The sequence below is a fragment of the Protopterus annectens genome, chromosome 2.part1, assembly GCF_019279795.1.
Source record: "Protopterus annectens isolate FY-2018-M chromosome 2.part1, PAN1.0, whole genome shotgun sequence".
NCBI classification, from domain to species: Eukaryota; Metazoa; Chordata; order Ceratodontiformes; family Protopteridae; genus Protopterus; species Protopterus annectens.
The window spans coordinates 1,290,499,783-1,290,520,260 of record NC_056729.1 but is presented as its reverse complement, the minus strand read 5'-3'; positions in this window follow the sequence as shown (position 1 = coordinate 1,290,520,260).

Sequence of the window (20,478 nt, the reverse complement as noted above, 5' to 3'; positions counted from 1 at the left end):
TCACAGTGAATGATATCAGCTGCCTTGCCAAAGTAGGGTATTTGAATTGTAGTGAGTGTGACTAGCCTAAAAAGCATTGCTCCCTACAGACAGAGACACACTCAAACACACACACACATTTGCCATGTCTGGGATTAGAGCTCCTACCTAACTAGTTTATCAGATTACAACATTATGTAGTTTTAGGATGCACCACAGAGATTACTGGGCTACTCCATTCCCAAAGTTGTATTTCAAAGGGGATGACATCAGCAGGCTTGCCATAGTAGGGCTATGGGGAGGGCAGTGTGTGTGCAGGGGCCATAACCCATTCATCTAGAGGTTGACACACCACATGCAGGTGCATGCAGGGTTATATTCTGCAGGTACATGTATACAGCTGCTAGATGACTACTGCCTTGTACAGTCATGTTGCACAGCTAGCACTTGCACCCCATAGTCTGTAATTCTGACAGATACCAGTGGCTAATTTCTACAGTGAGTGACATTTACACATCATGTGGTTGTAGCCATTTGGCTGTGTGCTGGGTGGGACAGGCCTCATGATGGATGGCTCTTTGTCACAGTCACTCTCTTCCACACATCTATGTATGTCAACATTTGGCATATTATAGTGCGTTGTCCTTGGATATATGTCTGTATTTTTATCCAGTGTGAATGCAAAGCATGACTGGTGCATACTCAGGAGTGTATGCACTAACATCTGCAACTGTCAGATATGTATGGTCCACTGTTGTTTGCAGACATGGGCTTCATTTGTTTAAGAGTGTGAGCATGCCCAGTATGATCTTTCAGTATGTTGTTGTCTGACATTGCCTTCATTTCTCTAAGTGTGTGAGCATGCCCAGTATGCCCTTCTGTACTGAATGTGTGGATCCATTCCAGGTAGTTTCTATGCCAGTGCAGACCTTTGTGTTGTACACCTACAGGTAGTAAACTGTTTCTGCAGGGTATCCGTAGATTATTTGGCAATATGGGGTCAAACTGTACAAGGGATAGTGTGTACTGTAGGTGATTCTGTCTGTGCTACTTCTGTTACATGGTACTGGTATTAGCAGAGTTATTCAGACATGTGTACTGTTATACACTGTGATGTTTTATGTCCTCATGTACTGTCAGGTGGACATTTTTGCTGACAGTGATGTCCTGGGGAACAAGGGTGAATGCAGCTGTGTCCGGTATTGTGGGCAAATGCCTAAATATTCATGGAAAGTTATGCCATTCTGTAGGGGAAACTGTAGACACTTTCTGATGGGTCTGTGTATCCGGTTCATCACCTTGGTACAGTGCTGGCAGAGGATCCCATACTTGTACATCCAACGACATGACAGTATGGCCTTATCTTGCTGTGGCAATACCTCACAGCTGTATAGAATCACACAGTTTACCCAGAGGCAGGGGTCATAAGACAGGACAATGCCCCTATTGTGGTGCACAGGCAGGTTTTTAGCCAGCCATTTATGTGTTTGCAGCCAGGGATAGTGTGTGCACACGGTTGTGTCATACCTTGCACATTACTTGCTGCCCATGCTCCCACCCCCCTCTATTATTCTATCCTCTTCCATACATTATGCATACATTCTCTGATACTTTCCCTAAGGTTATCACCTCATCACAGCTGTGTTTTGGTTTTGGTCCACAGTTCATGCAATGGGACATGGTGGATATGTTACTGTGGTTTATCCACATGGCCTTGCATATGGCTTATGTGGAGTGTGTTATGTTGTCATTCGGGTGTCCATGACATAACATGCATTGGCAGTATGTGTGAGACACAGGGCTTTGGCAGAGGCCTGTAGGCCATTTGGTAGTGATGCGGGCCAGATGTGGCAGGCTGTTGCATTCTGTCAGTCCTACAGTCCCAGACCACCATACAGTATATTCCCCTGGGGTGACAGGGTAGGTGTGCTAGGTGTTCAGGCCAATACTTTCTATCAGCATTGATCAGGTGATGTGGATGCTGGTAGGGTGCTACCCACAGCTAGGGACATACCTGCATGGGACACCTACACTGCAATCTGCATTCCTTTGCTATTACCATATACAGGTGGGGGTCATATTGTACCCATTCCCAACAGCAGGGATACAAACAGAGAGGTACTTGCAGGTGGTGTTTGGGTGAGCTGGGTGCATGTGTGCTATGGACACTACTTGCACCTGATGCAAGGTCATGCATGGATCATTTATGCTGGCATGTGCAGGTACATCAGCTGTTTCCCAATACATCACCTTTGTGATATGCAAGTGTTTGGGCAGACGACACCGGTATTCCCTACTACAGGCCCAGATACTGTGATGCATACCTGTATGTACAATTTCAACGGTGTGCCTATGTACATAGGATATGGGGGGGGGCACATCTGACTGTTTCTATGTTATACATTATATACTGTATGGTACTTTCCCCTGTGTACTGCTTGTATATCTAACCCAACAACCATGCCATGTCAATCTTTCAGATGGTGACACATATTACCACCATACATTTACAATGGCCTACTACTAACATGTGTTATACTGGTGGGTATTGTCTGTGGCACTGCAGTTGTGAGGACTTGAGCCTGTCATCAGCAGTAGTGGGGCAATGGCCACCAGGTCATACCTCAACATGCATACATACTGACCACTCTCACACAATATGAAACACACACCAACCTAACACACACATACCTGCAAATTGTACAAATGCTACAATCTATCCTGCTACCTTGGCCACCTCTGGGCATCTGTGATCCACTGGTATTATTCCTACACATACATGTTACTACATTACTACATAGGATTGGGGGGGCACACCTGACTGTTACTACATGTCTACATAGGATATGGGGGGCACACCTGATAGTTTCTACATTGCTACACAGGATTGGGAGGGCACACCCGACTGTTACTACATTTCTACATAGGAATGGGGAGGCACACCTGACTGTTACTACATGTCTACATAGGACATGGGGGGGCACACCTGACTGTTTCTACATTGCTACACAGGATTGGGGGCACACCTGATTGTTACTACATTTCTACATAGGATTTTGGGGGGCACACCTGACTGTTATTACATGTCTACATAGGATGTGGGGGGGCACACCTGATTATTTCTACATTGCTACAAAGGACTGGGGGGACACACCTGACACTTGTACACATTTGCTATGATTGTACTGGTATGTCAGGTACTCCATTTCATTTTGTTTTCTAACCTATGATGCTGACTAGAGGCATATCAGTGTACTCCATGTCTTATGTTTGATTGACCTAAATATTAGTTTCTGACTTCCTATCCTTCAGAACTAACATTCCACTGCCTGACCTGATGTAGTCTGTCTGTGTAGGCCTGGGGGAGGAGGTTACCTATAGGCATCATTCAGTTGCCTTAGCAGTGCCTTTGTTTGTGTTTTTCTACAGCTGTCCTTCTGGCTGTGGCTGTTGTTGGGTATGTGAATCTCCCTGACTGGCACGTGTGTGTCATATGGACACACATGTGGCCCAGCACATTTCCTGCAGTGGGTTTTGTCACCATGTGTAGTACTGGCCACTATGGTGACACCAGTATTTGTTACAGATCTCGTGCTGCCACTATAGGTGTCTGCTATCTGCTGGCATTCCATTCAGCCACCAAATTCCCTTGCATGCTCACATCCATACCATAGATACAGGTAACAACCCATATTACTACAGTCAGCAGTTGGTAAGTTGAGTGACTTACCTTCTGGGTGTGCCAGTATTGAGGGTGGTTCTGGAGGGCTTCCTATGTCAGATGCACATAGTACACTCCCTACACATGGTTAAGCACAGGTAGTGTCATGTTTGGCATCCCTTTTACTGTATGTGCGAGTGAGAGAGGTGTCATTCCCTGGGTCCCTCCTGTGTCAGTGTATGTGTTATGCATTGCCTCCTTGCCAAGGCCAGGGCATACTGGGCATGCCTCCTTTTGCCTACTGGGGCAGGCTCAGTTTGTTCCTCCTCCAAGTCACTCTGTGCCTGTGCAGGCCTTGGCAATGGTGGGGGGCTGTGTGGCCCTGCACCATGCTGTACCTGCTGTAGCTGTTTCCACAGGATCATATTGTGTAGTATGGCACATATGATGACAATTTGAGTTCATGTAGCTGGTGAGTACTGCAAAGCTCCACCGGATGTGTTCAGGAAACATGACCTAAGCATCCCAAACACATGCTCTATTATGATTCTGGTCTGTGCGTGTGCCTCATTATGGAGTTCTTGTTCGGATGTGTGTGCATTTCTGATGGGTTTCATCAGCCATGGCTCCAGTGCATAACCAGGATCCTCCACTAGGTGACCGTAAGGGATGTCCCCACTGGCAAATCTCTGGTACAGCTGTGTCAGGTGCCAGATGTGGGAATCGTGATAGCTTCCAGGGCAGCCAGCACACACATTCATTTTTATGCCCTGGGCATCACACATGTCCTAGCAGTTGATGGAGGGGAAACCCTTGTGGTTGATGTAGACCCTACCCTGCTCACCGGGTAGTGCTTTTATGCATATGTGCAAGTAGTTTATAGCACTCCTACCTCAGGGTATTCTGCTATTTGGTGCAAGAGATGCATATTGCTTGCCAATGCCTCATGGATGTTGGGGAAATATATGTGCTCACCAGCATGTGCTGACATGGCATTCAGGAACTGGTGGTATACCCTGGATGCTGATGCCTGTGAGAGCCCCATGATATCCCCAGTTGGCCTTTGGAAGGTACCTGTGGCTAGTATTCATAGGCCTACACATACCTTGGTATCCACTGGGATGGGTTCCCCTCTGTTAGTTCTGTGTGTGAGGCGTGGCCAGCACAGCTCAACAATTTGCTGTAGGAGGTCACTGTCCACCCTATAGCGCTCCATATCTCCAGCTCATGTAGCCCCTGGTAGGTTACCCTGCATCTGTACACTCTTCTCCATCTCCTCACTGTGGGTTGGTTGACAGCATTCACATCCTCTCCACCTTCAGCCTCTTCCACATCTTGTTGTATGATAGCTATTGCAGCCCCTATCATTTTGTTGTTTTGGTTTGTTAAAAGTTCCCTGCACGTATACACCAGTGGGAAAAAAACAGAGAGATAGGTGTTTGCATAGTTTATATTAGTGTTCTGGGCTGGGCTGGTCTGCTGCCTTTGTAATTGGCTGATTCTGATACATTTCATCTGCCAGTTATGCTAGTTCTCCTAGATTACCTTCCTACTGCTGTTTTCCCTTCCCATTGCCTTCCTGTTTAAGTCCGGGGGGGAGGTGTCGCACAAACAGTGCTGAAATGTGCACAGAGCTATTTTTTATGTTTAAAACCCGATGCGTGGCTTACACACCCACTTAGGCAATGTAAAGAGTGCTAGGCAGCCCCAGACACACCCCATTAGTTAGCTCTGCTAAGCTAAGGGAAAACCCAAGCCACAGGGCTCCAATCCGCTTACAGTATGCCTGACACCTCCTTATGATGTCAGCTAACTTCTAGTCTTGCACCAAGCTATTCCTGCTCTTACATTGTTGGGTACTGACTAGCATGCAGGGAAAATCTGGGATTCAGTATCATTCCCCTCATTTGCATAGGATTGCCTGTTGATACATAGTTACAGGTCCCACACTGAGCATCCCCCCTTAGCAACCACTATTCACTGGCCATGTTGTCTTCTGCCTGCCATTGAGTATAATGGCAAAACAGTGATTTTAATAGAATGCTTATTTTAGGTTAATTTTCTTATTTTTCACCCAATCCCGTTTGCACACCACTGCCCTATGCTTAAACAGCTGAGATTGGCTACAAAAAATAAAAGTTGATTTTTTTTATTTTTGCAACTGTTTTCCATGCCATTGGCCTTATATTTGCCATTGGCATACTTTTTATATAATAGCCACTCTCTATTTGGGGCTGTCATGGGCCACGATGATGCAGCGGTAGCGTTGTCGCCTCACAGCAAGAGGTTCTCCTATTCAGTTCTCGGCTGGAGCGTCTTCTGTGTGGTGTCTGCATGTCCTCCCCATCGTCGAGTAGCATTCAAAAGACATGCGTGAATGGGCGTGCCTTCGTTGAAGGTTGGGAGTCGAGCTGGCACCTCGGCACTGTAAAAATCTACTACCAATCATTATTGGACCGGAGTTCCGCTGTGGCGACCCCTAACTGTGAAAAGCTGAAATAAGAACAACATTTGGAGCTGTCATGTCTCCATTTTGTAGTTTGCAGAAATGTAGTCTATTACTGACGGAGTACATTTCTGCAGGTTACGCTAGTCCTGCATGGCCGACTTCCAGATTTCTGGATCGCAAATTCAACTCATTTGTATGGATTTCTCTTGCAAATGGGGTCATTTGCATACAGGGGTGGAGTCCGTGTAAGACTAGTGCAGGAGCGCTTGTGCACATCCCTACAGCTTATTCCTGGATCACACGGCAGACTGCTGGAGCTCCTGCAGTAGTCCTGCACACAGTGCAGGGCTTGCTGAATCTGGAGGGGTAAATATTTCAGGAAAATAATAAAATGAATCTGCAGACCAAATCAGATGTAGTAATGCAGGCAGTTACACATAACTAGCAAAGTCAATATTTATTTCCTTGTTAACTAGCTAAGCAAGCACTACACTTATATCTTTTGTTTTTTGACATTTTCTATTAAGTGCCTTGTTCAAAGTCACACTTCAAGTGGACAGTCAGAACCTCGGACCTAAGACTGCAAGATAAAGCAGGATCCCAAGAAGATACTAGACGTAACAGTCTGTAATAAACTGCCAGACTTCCGGGGTTCTGTTCAGTAATGTTGTATAAGGAATGCTTAGAATATCTAACCACAATTGAAAAAGGAAGCCCTAAATAAACATATAGAGGAAATATTCCAGCTTTATTTAATTCTGAGGGGGTAGTAGTACAAAATATTCAATTTAATGCAGGATGAAGATTTTGAAAAAGATGACAAAAACATTGATGATACACCTATCTCCATTGTGTTTGAGATGCTATGAATGGGTGATATGACATAAAGTAAATTGAATACAGGTAATATTACTGTCTTGCCTAGGTCTGAGGAAATGAAATACAAGTCCCATAACAAGTTACTTTACTTCATATGCTTTTGTCTTAAAGAAAGTCAGGAAAAGACACTCCATTTTATCCATACTGAAATTCTTATTTATATATATATATATATATATATATATATATATATATATATATATATACACACACACTCATATATGGGATCCAGACACATGCTCGACTAGCATATGTCCGAATCACAAAACATCGAACACACATACACGAAAGCACTTAACAACGACAAGCGCTTCCATGTATGTGTGCCTGTTTCGTAGATCGGACTACAGTGCGGGTAACGGAAAATTCCCTTTTCCCCAATGTAGTGTGATCTCAGACTAAGAATAATAAAGTAGGGGGGTGTGGAGGGTGCAGGGGGGCAAAGCCTCCCTGCAGAAACGTAGATTTTTTTTTGAACTACACATACTCGGAAGCACTTTTCGATGTTAAGCACTTTTGTGTATGTGTGCTCGAGGTTTTGTGATTCGGATGTATGCTAGTCGAGCATGTGTCCTACACCCATATATATATATATATATATATATATATATATATATATATATATATATATACACACACACACACACACACACACATATATATATATATATATATATATACATATATATATATATATATATATATATATATATATACATATATATATATATATATATATATATATATATATATATATCTATAGGTTCCCTATTACGCCATCGCAGACATATGTTGTTGAATGTGTCTTTGTTGAACAGTAAAGCACCAAAAGGCAAAATAGCGAAGCAGCGTTTCAGAGAATTCTTTCCCTGGGAAAGAATTTGTTTGGCCGCATTCGCTACTTTGCCTTTTTGCACTGTAGTGCGATCTCGGAGTTGGTATATTTAAGCAGGGGTATGTAGTAGGCACAGCCCCCCACTTTAAGTAATGTTTTATTGTTTTTTTTTGTTTTGTTTTGGAACAGCGATTGTTTTCCATTGGAAAATAATTGCTGTTCTGAAATTTCAATGTTGTAAGCTTTCGCTTATATGGAGTCGATCATCTGTCGTTCGCCCTTCTGAGCATGCGATATTGTAATATAGACCCTATATATATATATATATATATATATATATATATATATATATATATATATATATATATATAAATGTGCACACAAACGCACACAAAAACACACACACACACACACACACACACATATATCTATATATATATATATATATATATATATATATATATATATATATACATATACATATATATATATATCTATATTATCTATATATATATTGTATATATATATATATATATATATATATATAAATATATATATATATATATATATATATATATAAATATATATATATTTATATATATATATATATATATATATATATATATGTGTGTGTGTGTGTGTGTGTGTATGCATGTGTGTGTCCATATATATGTAGTCAAGAAAAAACATCGGTGTACTTTATGCAACTGCATGATACATCAAAGTACAGTAGTATATTGATATAAGACTACAGTATAGGTTAAGAAGATTCTCCTATTCCCAGCACTTGCATAATTTCAGAGTTAGTATATACATAGATGTGGGGTAGGGTTAAAGGTGGGGCTGTTCCTGCAAAAATCCTGTATCTCACAACTGTGCTGTAATTTCAATGAGTCAGTATTACAAAGATTTGCCATTGATGGAAAGTTGCCAGTGAAAGTTTCATCGGCCTCTTGACATACACACATAAACACGCACTCACAAATGTACAAAATGCAGTGTCATATTAGTGCCAGTACTCCATTTTGAAGTTTCCACTGTAAACAACCTTTTGAACAGTAACTGTGACATGTCCCTACTGTGTTTGCATACAATGCTTTCATATCTGTGAGGATAATAAGCTTTGTATATAAACTTAGTTTAAATCCTCAGTGCTGGCTTGAAGGAGGTATACAAAAAGATGTGCTGACATCCTGTTTACAATTATCTTCCCATATTTTTTATTCAATGACCCCTTGTGTACCAAACAATTCCATCTGCAGTTGAAGTTCATAAGCAATTTGGAATAAGAGCTTCTATCATTAGTGGATAATGCAATTAGATTTATTCCATGGCCGCAGGAGCATTGCTGGGTTTGTCTGAATTGGTTCGTAACCTAATTCACGGTGTTCATTAGGGAAATAGAAGGATGTGTTAATTAGCTTTAAAAGGTTCTGCCCCATCTGACTTCTTCAGTATGCTAAGATTCTATATCTGTGTCGTGCATTGCCTCTCTTAAACTTGAATTTTGGTACTGAAAGGCATATTCACTCATCTTGATTCTAGGTTATTGTTCACTTGAGAAGAAACACAAAACTTAAACTTTGTTTTTAATGAATGATCACACAGTTGTGATTGAGTTTAATTCAGTACATGTTCCCCTGCATCAGTTTTCTATTCTAATGCATAAAGTAGCACGTTTTTAAGAATATCTGTTCAGAAATGCAATGTTTTATATATAGAATAAACTTCTCTAGCTTTTTGCTAATGAGCTATGACACTTTTGACCAGTGTGTTATCAGTTTTGTTACACAGTAACAGCACATCTGTCATGGTACCAGACATGTCTGTCATGTTGCTTTGAGATGGTACCAGGCATATCTGTTACTCTTAACCCATCACCTTACAACCAGTAAAATGGATTTCATGTTTTTCTCTTCACTTATGAATTTTTTTTTTTTCAGTTATCAATAGAACTTTTAAATCTCTCTCAGTTATCACCAGCTTATCATCAGAGTACGTAACAAGTATATTCATAATATCATGTTTTGGAAAGAAATGTTATACTAAAATGCACAAATATCAGGGAACTGGAAATTATACTCAGTTTTTTTAACATTTTATTGCCATTCATACTGTATGTGCCTCATATAAAAAATAAAAAAACAATAAAAGAATAAAGACTAACAAGTCATCAGGGAATAGAGATAATGCTTCTTTTTCCAACATAATATAATCCCCAATGATCTTAGGAGTCTGCCAGAAAGCTTAGGCTAGGATACATCTTAGAGAACAAATAAACATGGTGACAGGGGACCACCATAACCAATTCCGGATCTACTTTCAAATCTCGAAATACTGAAATACAGAATTTCAGTATCTCGAGACCACAATCACGAATGTTCAAAATAATGAGCACTTACAACACTGAAAGTCACTATACTGAAAGTTCATTATATTGAATTTTCAGTATGTGATTTCTTTTACTTCCCTTCACCTTGCACAGAAACCAACTTGTGCAATGGTGCTATCTGAATTCCATGTGCACAGTGTGCAGCAAATCAAACGCATAATTCACAGACATAAATCGAGTGCACAAACCTTATATTTACATTTGTAAAACTTTTGCAATTGCCTTCAAAAAACTCACTCAGGAGTTGAATACACACATTTGTTCTTAGGTATAGTCTCAAACTGAGCATGTTGTCTGCCAACTTCCTTTTCTTAGGAGACAGTGGACATCCACTAGCCATATGAGCTTTCAGTTCTTTAACCCTGTCTTGCTCCCTAGCAAGCATAGTCATCATCATGTATAGATCTGTTGCTCTAGCACTTAACAGGCACTTCAACCTACGATACCAAGCCTCAACTGAGTTTGGGTATGGGGAAGGAACAAAGCATTCAGTGGCAACATTCCAAAATATGATAGGGAAAAGGGGAGGAAATCTGCAAAAGGATGTAGTTCTAGTGCTGAATATTCTTACTTTTCCCATCACATACCAATCTGAAAATATTTTAGTAAATCTTTGCACTCTACAGGAATGGTTTCCTTTAATGATTAAAATGCAGTACAAACCTCCTCTTCTGGCAAAAAAGCTAACACAACCAAACACTTCATTGACAGTTGGAAAGACATTTTAGAATTATACAGTGATGCCTCTCCTAACTGCTGCACCTTCCCCTATATATTCTGGCCAAAATAAAACAAGCATACCTTTGAAACTGCTCCACTGAAGTTTAATCTTATACTTCTAATTGCAGTAACCTCAAAATCACACAGAACATATTTTAAAGTAGTTTTAGAACTGTTTTCGAACAAAAGATGGAGCACACAATGCCACATTAAAATGTATGCTTTAAGTGACTTCTTTGTCATTAAACAAAAGAGTAAGGACATTGAGTTCCTGTAGCTTCCCTGCTACAAGGCTGTGAATACTATATAACTGTCGACAAATTATGCCCTTGTAAAAGTAGGTCCCAACCATAAGCCAACACTGTTGCTCTATTCAGACCATATAGGCTATTTATGGTTGTGAATACTATAATGCTGTTTGCTGTACTTTTATCTATCACCCTTTTCTCTATGAAGTGGCCGGTTTTGATAAGGAAAGACTAACATCTATATTTTGGAATGTTAAATTTAGTATACAATTTGCTTAGTTTCTTTTCCCCGCACTCTGCCTACCTGCTGCAGTAAAGCTTTTGTTGTTGGTAAACTAAGTATAAAATCTATGGAGGTAGAAGCTAGAGCATCATCTATTAAAGGCATGGTGTGTCATGGTGTACCTCAGCCCTGCGTTGTAATACAAAGTGTACTTCTCAATTTCTGCTGGATCTCCAGTATGACAATGTGCAACTGACTTAACAAGCTGTTCACCAGATGATAATTTTAACTTTACATCCCTACCTTTGCATTTACTTTCCACTTGCAGCAGCAGTACATTTTTTGTTTTATAGTGCACTCTAAATGAAAAATATATCCTTCAATAATTAGGACTTCCTTACATTTTTGTGACACCGTTGTTTGTAAATAGCTCCTGGTGAAGGAAACATCACATCGGCCATTTTTGTTTTGGTACAATGTACATCCTCTTAAAGGAACACTGACTGGTTTATTATGGAAAAGCATGTAACTTCACATTATTTGAAATATATGGTGGTACAGTAAAGTCAATTTTTGATATTATGAATATGCATGATTGTGGTGTCGAGATACTGAAATTTGGTATTTCACTATTTCAAGATTTGAAACTGCAGAAGGAATGATTGTGAGATATGTCTGTAAATCTTACATGCAGCTTCAGAGCCCAGATACAGAAATGTAATTGTCTTATTAAACTGAACTGGGAAATGAAAGCTTCCAGTATTTATCCCCACTCCATTCCAATACAAACCTTGGAGCAGAATATCAGATCCTATTTCAGTGCCCAGTGTTAGGAGTAAATAGGGGTCATGGTTACCTGCATAACATACAACAGATTGTTTCTTCTTGGCAATTTATTGAGCCTGAATCCCCATCACAAACCCACAATAGTTTTAGTGTACTAGACTAGAATAGAGAACCAGACTGGCTAACATATGCAACTGTAAAGATATTATAATGAGCAATCTTAGGTAATTATTAGGCATACAAGTTGGAGACTCCAAATCTGACTTCAAACCAGTGACAAGTGGAGTACCACAGGATTCAGTCCTGGGACCTCTCCTGTTTGGTATCTACTTCTCTGAAGTACAGGCTAACACAGAAGGCCTTTGGTTAATGAAGTTCACAGATGACTGCAAACTAGGAGCCATAGTTGAGTCCCCAAATGATGTGCACATCCTACAGAAGGGCCTCACTGAAACAGATGCCTGGTGTCAGAGCCATGGCCTCAAGCTCAATGCCAAAAAGTGTATTGTTATCCCCTTTGGTAAAAACTCTGTACCCATGAACTACCACATAGGCGTCAGTCTACTTAATGCCAGATGTGTGATAAGAGACCTGAGGACCCAGGTGGACAGTAGTCTCTCCTTTCAAAATCATATTGTCAAAGTAGTCAGGAAATCCTTCTACATGGCACACCTCATCACAGAAGGGTTCTCGTCTAGAAAATAAGAGGTCACTGTTTCCCTCTACTCGACACTCATTAGACCCATTATAGAGTACAATGCCCCTTTTGGAATGTACCTCACAAGATACCTGCAGCAGCTGAAAAGGCCACAGAAATACCTCACAAAGAGGATTACTGGACTCAAACAGATGCCCTACACTGACCATCTCAAAAAACTCCAGCTTTACTCCATAGCATATCGCCTACTCTGAGGTGATCTCTGCCTAACATATAAAGCTATGTCAAACCCAGAGCTGTTGGACATGCTACACCTAAAGAAATCCCAATCCCTCCAAGCTACACGCTCTAGGAACCTAAACCTTGTCACCACAATAAACAGGACATGCTGGAGGGATAGAGTCCTGTCCCAGAGACTTCCCATACTCTGGAACAAGCTACCCATCTATGTCAAACAAAGTTCCTCATTAGCACTCTTCAAGAAAAATCTTGATAAGTGGATGGGAAATAGGACATACGCCCCAGGGATCACTTCTGTAGCTCTGCTCGAAAGGGGCACTGGGAAATAACTTTCTTGAGGGCGTAAGCCAGGGAACCTTGTTGGCTAGGCTTACTTAGGACCTTGGGCCAATAGCCTAGTACCTACCTATAAACCTATGAACCTATATATTCTAAGAGAATATTAGGAACCCACGCCCAATTCACCCATGTACAGTTTATTAAGTGAGTTGCTTAGAGTCACACAGTAGACAAGTAGAAGCTGAGAGAGTCAAACCTTGTACTAGGGGAAACAGCTTGTTAACAAGTGATAGCCATAATCCTCTGCACTCACTGCTAAAGCTCACCTCTGAAAGTATTATGACGTAACACTGCAGAATGTGATTTCTGCTTTAGGAGTGACAGAAATGGCAGCACTCTTCCAGAATGTGAATCTACCCCATTCACCTTAGCCATAGCACTTCCCCAGAGTTGCATTACTAAAATTATGGCTATACATCACCCAAAGTCTGCTTTCTCAGAGGTCCATCCTAGCAGTCTACCCTTCACTATCCATGAGAAGGTCATACATGATCTCTTGAAATAAGCAGTTCATAAACTACAAGCAATGTGCAAAAGAGAAAAAGAGAGGTAACATCTGATGTCTGTCTCTTTCTCTCTGTCTACTGTATATCAGACAGCATATTTTACTAAAATGAAGGCAGATGGCTAAAATATCAGGCCAGCAGGAGAGATCATTCAAAGGGAAAAGACAGCTTGAATGTATGTTATATAGTAAGTCATTTTTTCTGACCATTCATTTAGCTGAATGCGTTTTCAGGTGCATATTGAACTAGCAAACTTTTTAAATAAAGTGTACCCCTTTATAAAATATTTCTAATTCAAAGGCTGAATTACATGCAGTTTATGAGCCCCACCCCTAGAGACTTGGGTCCAGTACTATCAATATAAACCAATCTGCTCTACACATGTTTGCAGTTGCACATAACTAATTACTTCAGTACACATAAAACTTAAATTCATGTAGTCAAACCTAGGAGTAATTTTGTGCAACCATGAAAAAATATAAAATAAAAAGGTAATTTTAACCCTAATCTGTGAAACTTTACCCACCCAACCAAAATTGCAAGATTTGTCTCCAACCACCCCTACCACTTTCACTTCTGCCTAGCCTTGAAAAACCTGCAGTGACTGAAATTTCATTATCAAATCCTACTACCCCAGCTTCTCATGACTCATTCTGTCTTACATGAACCCTCCTCCTGCCCCTCGCTCTCTTCCCCTCCTCCATCTCTACACTGCCTACCGTGCCCTCCATAGATCTCAAAAGCATCTTCTGCAGTTATATGTCTCCAACAAAAATATTGTCAAACTCTTCTACAGCTACTCAGTGCCAAACGCCTGGAATAAACTAACACTTAGTGTTAGGTCTATCCCAAAATCTAACTCTTTTAAAACAGCTGTAAATGATACCCTTTGTAAATGATGGTCATGTTTATGCAATCACCCAACTTAACCCTATCTTCCCCTCCTCTAATACTCCTGCAGAAACCATCTGTCCTCTCTCTTACAAATCTACTAATGGTCAGTTTTTCTCACAGCCTACAGCACTGTAGACCTGGATAGTGATCTGTGCCTTGGGATTATCTCCTGTATATAATGTATATTTATAATTCATTTAATTGTTCACTTTATTTTACATGCATGTGAACATTTTTAGTTTTCTTCTTAGTACTGTATGTAACTTTTGAACAATAATATGTTTTAACTCACTATGTATATTCTAGCATGTTTATTTCTTTGACTATTTTGTCATATTTGTTAACTCTGAATGTTTTTGTTTACTCTGTCATTTGATTACTTTTGTTACATGTATTATTTGGAGCTTTTCTCCACAGGCCTCCACTGAAAAGGGGTTGCTGTCCAGTCAGACTAATCCGGTTAACAAATATCAAATAAATAAATAAACATCCCCCAAGTACCCTCAGTATACCCCTTACTTTACTAGTGGATTTCAAGATTACTTCTACTAGCAAGCCAAACATGAGCAAGTTGGATACAAAATTCTGAATGTAACCCCAGTCTGCTTTTTATTCTTGTAGCTTTTTTTTTACTTTTTGCATTTTATTTATATTTTGTTTTTTATTTCTAATATGTTGAACCAAGAATATTTTCAATTTTGAAAATGGGTAAAAAATCATTAACAATGGCCAGGATCCCATATTATGGGAAACAGTGATATATTTTACCAGTTAGGATAAAGTAAAATATACACCACTTTAATTTTAGGTGTAAAACGTAAGCAGGACAATCCTAACAAAATCTCTACAAGTTTTATTTTATACGTAATGCTAAGGATTTATAAATGTCAAGTTCACAATCACAGCCATGCCAGCAAAATTGACATTGTCTGCACAACAAACAGCAATGCCAATCATATATGCATATGTCCAGGCCAGTGAGCACGATGAAGAGCCTTTCATCATGGCCACAGTACAGCCCTGTCACTAGAATATGATAAACCACCTCAGAGTCACAGTGAAGCAGAAGCTGCTGAAGCAAACAGTGATGGTGCAACAGCATTGCCAGTAGTCAATGCAAGTATGCATGCAGAGTTGTATAATGTTAATGTCATTAATGGCAACTTATATGTATATATATATATATATATATATATATATATATATATATATATATATGTATATATATATATATATATATATATATATATATATATATATATATATATATATATATATATATACACACACACACACACACACACACACACACACACACACACAGATGTTCAATGGAAGAGAAAGTACCACTGAAAGGCTGAAGGTGAATTATATATTACAATACTGAGGTGATGGTGCTGCGGTAGCGTTGTCACCTCACAGTATGACGTTGCCCTGTTTGATTCACAGCTAGAGCGTCTTCTATGTGGAGACATGCATGAATGGGCGTACTTTCATTGAAGGTTGTGCGTCAGAGTTGGCAACTCGGCACGTAAAAATCTACTGCCAATCATTAGCGGACCGGAGTTCCGCTGTGGCGACCCCTAACTGGGGAAAGCCGAAAGACACAACAACTATAGTAACAAAATCCACAGAGATGGACAAAATAAAGTATTAACAGAGTTGCAGAACAAAACAATTATCAAAAAAAAGACTGAAGATAGTTCTATGGCAATACATTAGTTTTAAAGAATATAAAACCTACACAGGATAGGTAGGATACAATAAAATAACAAAATAAATATTACAATAAAATATAAAATAATTTATTATAAATATATATTAAAGTACACAGCTTATGTCAACATAGCCAAGGCTTTTTATACAATACCCCACTCAGGCATTACAGACAAGCTCACTAATTTAGATATAAACCCTTTTATCACATGCTGGGTAGCCAGACTGCTCAATGATAGGACTCAGGAGGCAAAATATGTAAGGCTACCTCCACCAAGAGGCCAATCATTAGTGGAGTCCCTGAGGACTTGTTACTGGGACCCCTAATTTTTTATATCTATTTCTCTGAAATGGAAGCAAATGCTCAAAGTTTATGGCTGACTAAGTTTGCAAAGGATAGCAAGATAGGAGTTATCACTGACTCAGGCATTAACATTATTGAAGAAGGCCTATCTGTGACTAGCAAGTGATACCAAATCCATGGTCTTAAACTCAATGCTAAGAAATGCATAATTGTATCCCTTGGGAAGTAAAGTATCCCAACTATTTATCATAGTTATAATACATCCTAAGGAGTCTATATCAGTTTGTTGAAACCACAATTCAGTGAACTTCTCTACAATGAACAGAAAACAGTGAGTGTTCAGTTAAACGAACATTCACATCTGTGAATATGTTTCATAGGGAAAGGATACAGTAGCCCAACATTTCCAATGCAACATACACCGCAGTACATCAAACCCACACAAATGGGGGCCTGTACCCTCCACACCCCCCCACACTTATATATATCAACTCTGAGACTGCTTAGAGAAAAACAGCTCTTGTACTCACTTTCCTCACTTATCTAGAGGAAAATAGTTTTTTATTCAGGCATGTCCAAGGATCAGCTCCCAGTGTTGTCTTCTGTCTATCTGATGAATCTGGGCATCTTGGAGCAATGTAGAAATTGCCTCATGTACACAGACAACCTTCTTCTCCTACCACCTAGCACTACAACCTGTGAGATGCACTTATCTAGCCAAACTGGAGGTAAATCTCTCTCCAATCAAGACTGAACTTGACAGTCAAGAGGAGAAGGCAAACACTTGCACCACACCACACTCATCACATAGTCTCACTAAATCTACACCACCAAAATCTAGACACAGAAACACAAAAACATTCGCGGAGGCTCTCAATAATAATCTGCTCAAGCAACAGAGACCTCCAAAGCAGAAATGCAAGCAACCTCCACCCCCCAACACAACCCAAATGACACATAGCTCACAGACTCAGTGTGCCACTCAACCACAGCAAATAAGGCAAAACAATGTACCCAACACACTAGTCATAGGTGACTCTATAGTCAGGCACACTGATATCCCACTCACCAGGCTAAACAAGGAAAAGGTTACTGTCAGCTGCCTGTTGGGTGCCAGGATCCGCCACATAACCCACGCACTCAGATCACTTCACAACAAGTACAAATATGACTCTGTCATTGTCCATGTTGGTGTGAACGACCTGAGACATACCTCCCTGGACTATATGAAAAGAGACATGGAAGATCTCTCTGATCTTGTAGCCCAAGCAGGTATGACCCTAGCCCTGAGTAGCATTCTGCCATCACCCAGAATGATGCCGCACTACAAGGACAAAATTATTTACTTCAACAATTGGCTAAGCTTCTGGTGCCATTCTAAAGGGATCCAGTATCTGTCTGCCTGGGATGACATGGTCGACAGACCACGATGCCTTGCCAGAGATGGCCTGCACCTGTCACCCCTGGGATTCCAGATACTGGCTAAGGTTCTTGCCACCCCTATAGTGCCTTTTTAGGCAAGGTTCAAATGACAAATTCACCACCGTAACAGGAACAGGCAAGCAAAAACTGAGGGTGATGCTTCTCAATGCTAGAAGTCTAAATCTCAAAATGCACTCACTCGAGACACTCCTTAAAATGGAGAACCTTGATATGTGTGCAGTGACTGAGACCTGTTTCAAGGCTCCAGACAACACCCCTGCACTACCAGGCTATAACTCATACAACACTTTTCGGCCATGTAACCTGGACCAGAACAACAAAGGCGGAGGTGTGTCCATATTCATTAAAGATATCCACACCTCCAGGCTAGTTGCTCAGCATAATGCAGCTCAGGTTATCCAAGTGCAACTAACTCTGGGCAAAACTGCAATCCAAATTGTAGCTTGCTACAGATCACCCACCATGCCCAAGGATTCCCACTCCTCTTTTCTTGATGTACTGGAAAATATTAGGGTTCAATCAAACACCCTAATAATGGGCAATTTTAACTACCCCACCATTAACTGGGAAAACTACTCATGTACCAACTCCTTCGTCAACGCTTTCTGAAATTCATAAACTCCAATGCCCTGGATCAACTTATCTACACCCCCACCAGGGGAAACAATATCCTACATCTAGTCATTACCAACATGAGTGACCGGTGTTCCACACCTGAAGTCAACTCCTCATTGGTCCGATCCAACCATAAGCTAATTACCCTAGATATCCACATCCTGCCCCCACTCCCCATTAAGGAAACCACGGTAAAAAATTTTTCCAAAGCCAACTTCATGCTTCTTAAGACAGAAGTGGTGAACTTCATGACACCCATGCAGATGGACGATACAGTTACGACTACTGAATCCTACACAATTGCACTTTATAAGCACTTACATGAGTGCATGGATCGTGCTATCCCAAACAGAACCAAGACGCTATCCTCCAAAAAAAGGAAGCCAATCTGGTGGTCCCCTGCCATAAACAAACTGTACAACAGAAGGAAGAAACTGCTGCAAAAGAGAGTAAAATCCCACGAGTGGAGGAGCTCCCTGGTCAGCCTCAGTAAGAAGCTGCGATTCCTGATAAAATCCTCCAAAGCTAGTTACAAAAACAAAATTGCCACTGATTCTAAAGACAACCACAAAGCATTCTATAGCTATGTCAAGAATCTCAATGGCAACACTCAGATCTGCTCTGAGTTACAGCACAATGGCACTAAATATACGGACCCAACTGATATTGCCAACATCCTGGCAAATAGGTTCAGTGCTAACTTTACCCCCCTCCCACCCCCCCAAAGAGCCCATCTCTATACTGGAAGAATGCAAAGTTCCTGTGATCACGGCTGCACAGGCAAAAACCACACTCTCCAAAGCCAAAAACACAGCATCCATGGGACCAGACAACATCCCAGGCTGCATTCTACATGAACTACAGAACGAACTGGCACCCCACCTAAGTACCATTTTCAATCATAGCCTCACCTCAGGCTTTGTGCCTGCTGAATAGCGCACAGCAACAGTTATCCCACTCCACAAGGGGGGAGCCACCACAGACCCAGGGAACTACCGCCCCATTAGCCTGACAAGCCTGGTCCGCAAGGCCATGGAACGTATCATCATGGAACTTATAAACAAAGACATTGGTAATTTCCAAACTCTGGACCCCACCCAGGTCGGGTTTGTAAAAGGCAGATCATGTCTCCTAAACCTGACAGACGTCTTTGAAGCAGTCACGAAAGCCATAGACAAGGGTAAGATGGTTCACACAGCCTATCTAGATCTTGCCAAGGCTTTCAACACCCTCCCCCCACTCTGCAATTATAGATAAACTCACTAAACTAGGTATAAATCCCTATGTCGCAATATGGGTTGCCCACTGGCTTACTGAGAGAACCCACACTGTGAAAGTAGCAGACTCCAAATCCGACTTCAGACCAGTGACAAGTGGAATACCACAGGGTTCAGTCCTGGGTCCTCTCCTGTTCCTCTGAAGTACAGGCTAACATAGAAGGTCTTTAGCTAATGAAGTTCGCAAATGACTGCAAACTAGGAGCCATAATCGAAACTCCTAATTATGTGGACATCCTACAAAAGGGCCTCACTGAGACAGATGCCTGGTGTCAAAGCCATGGCCTCAAGCTCAATGCCAAAAAGTGCATTGT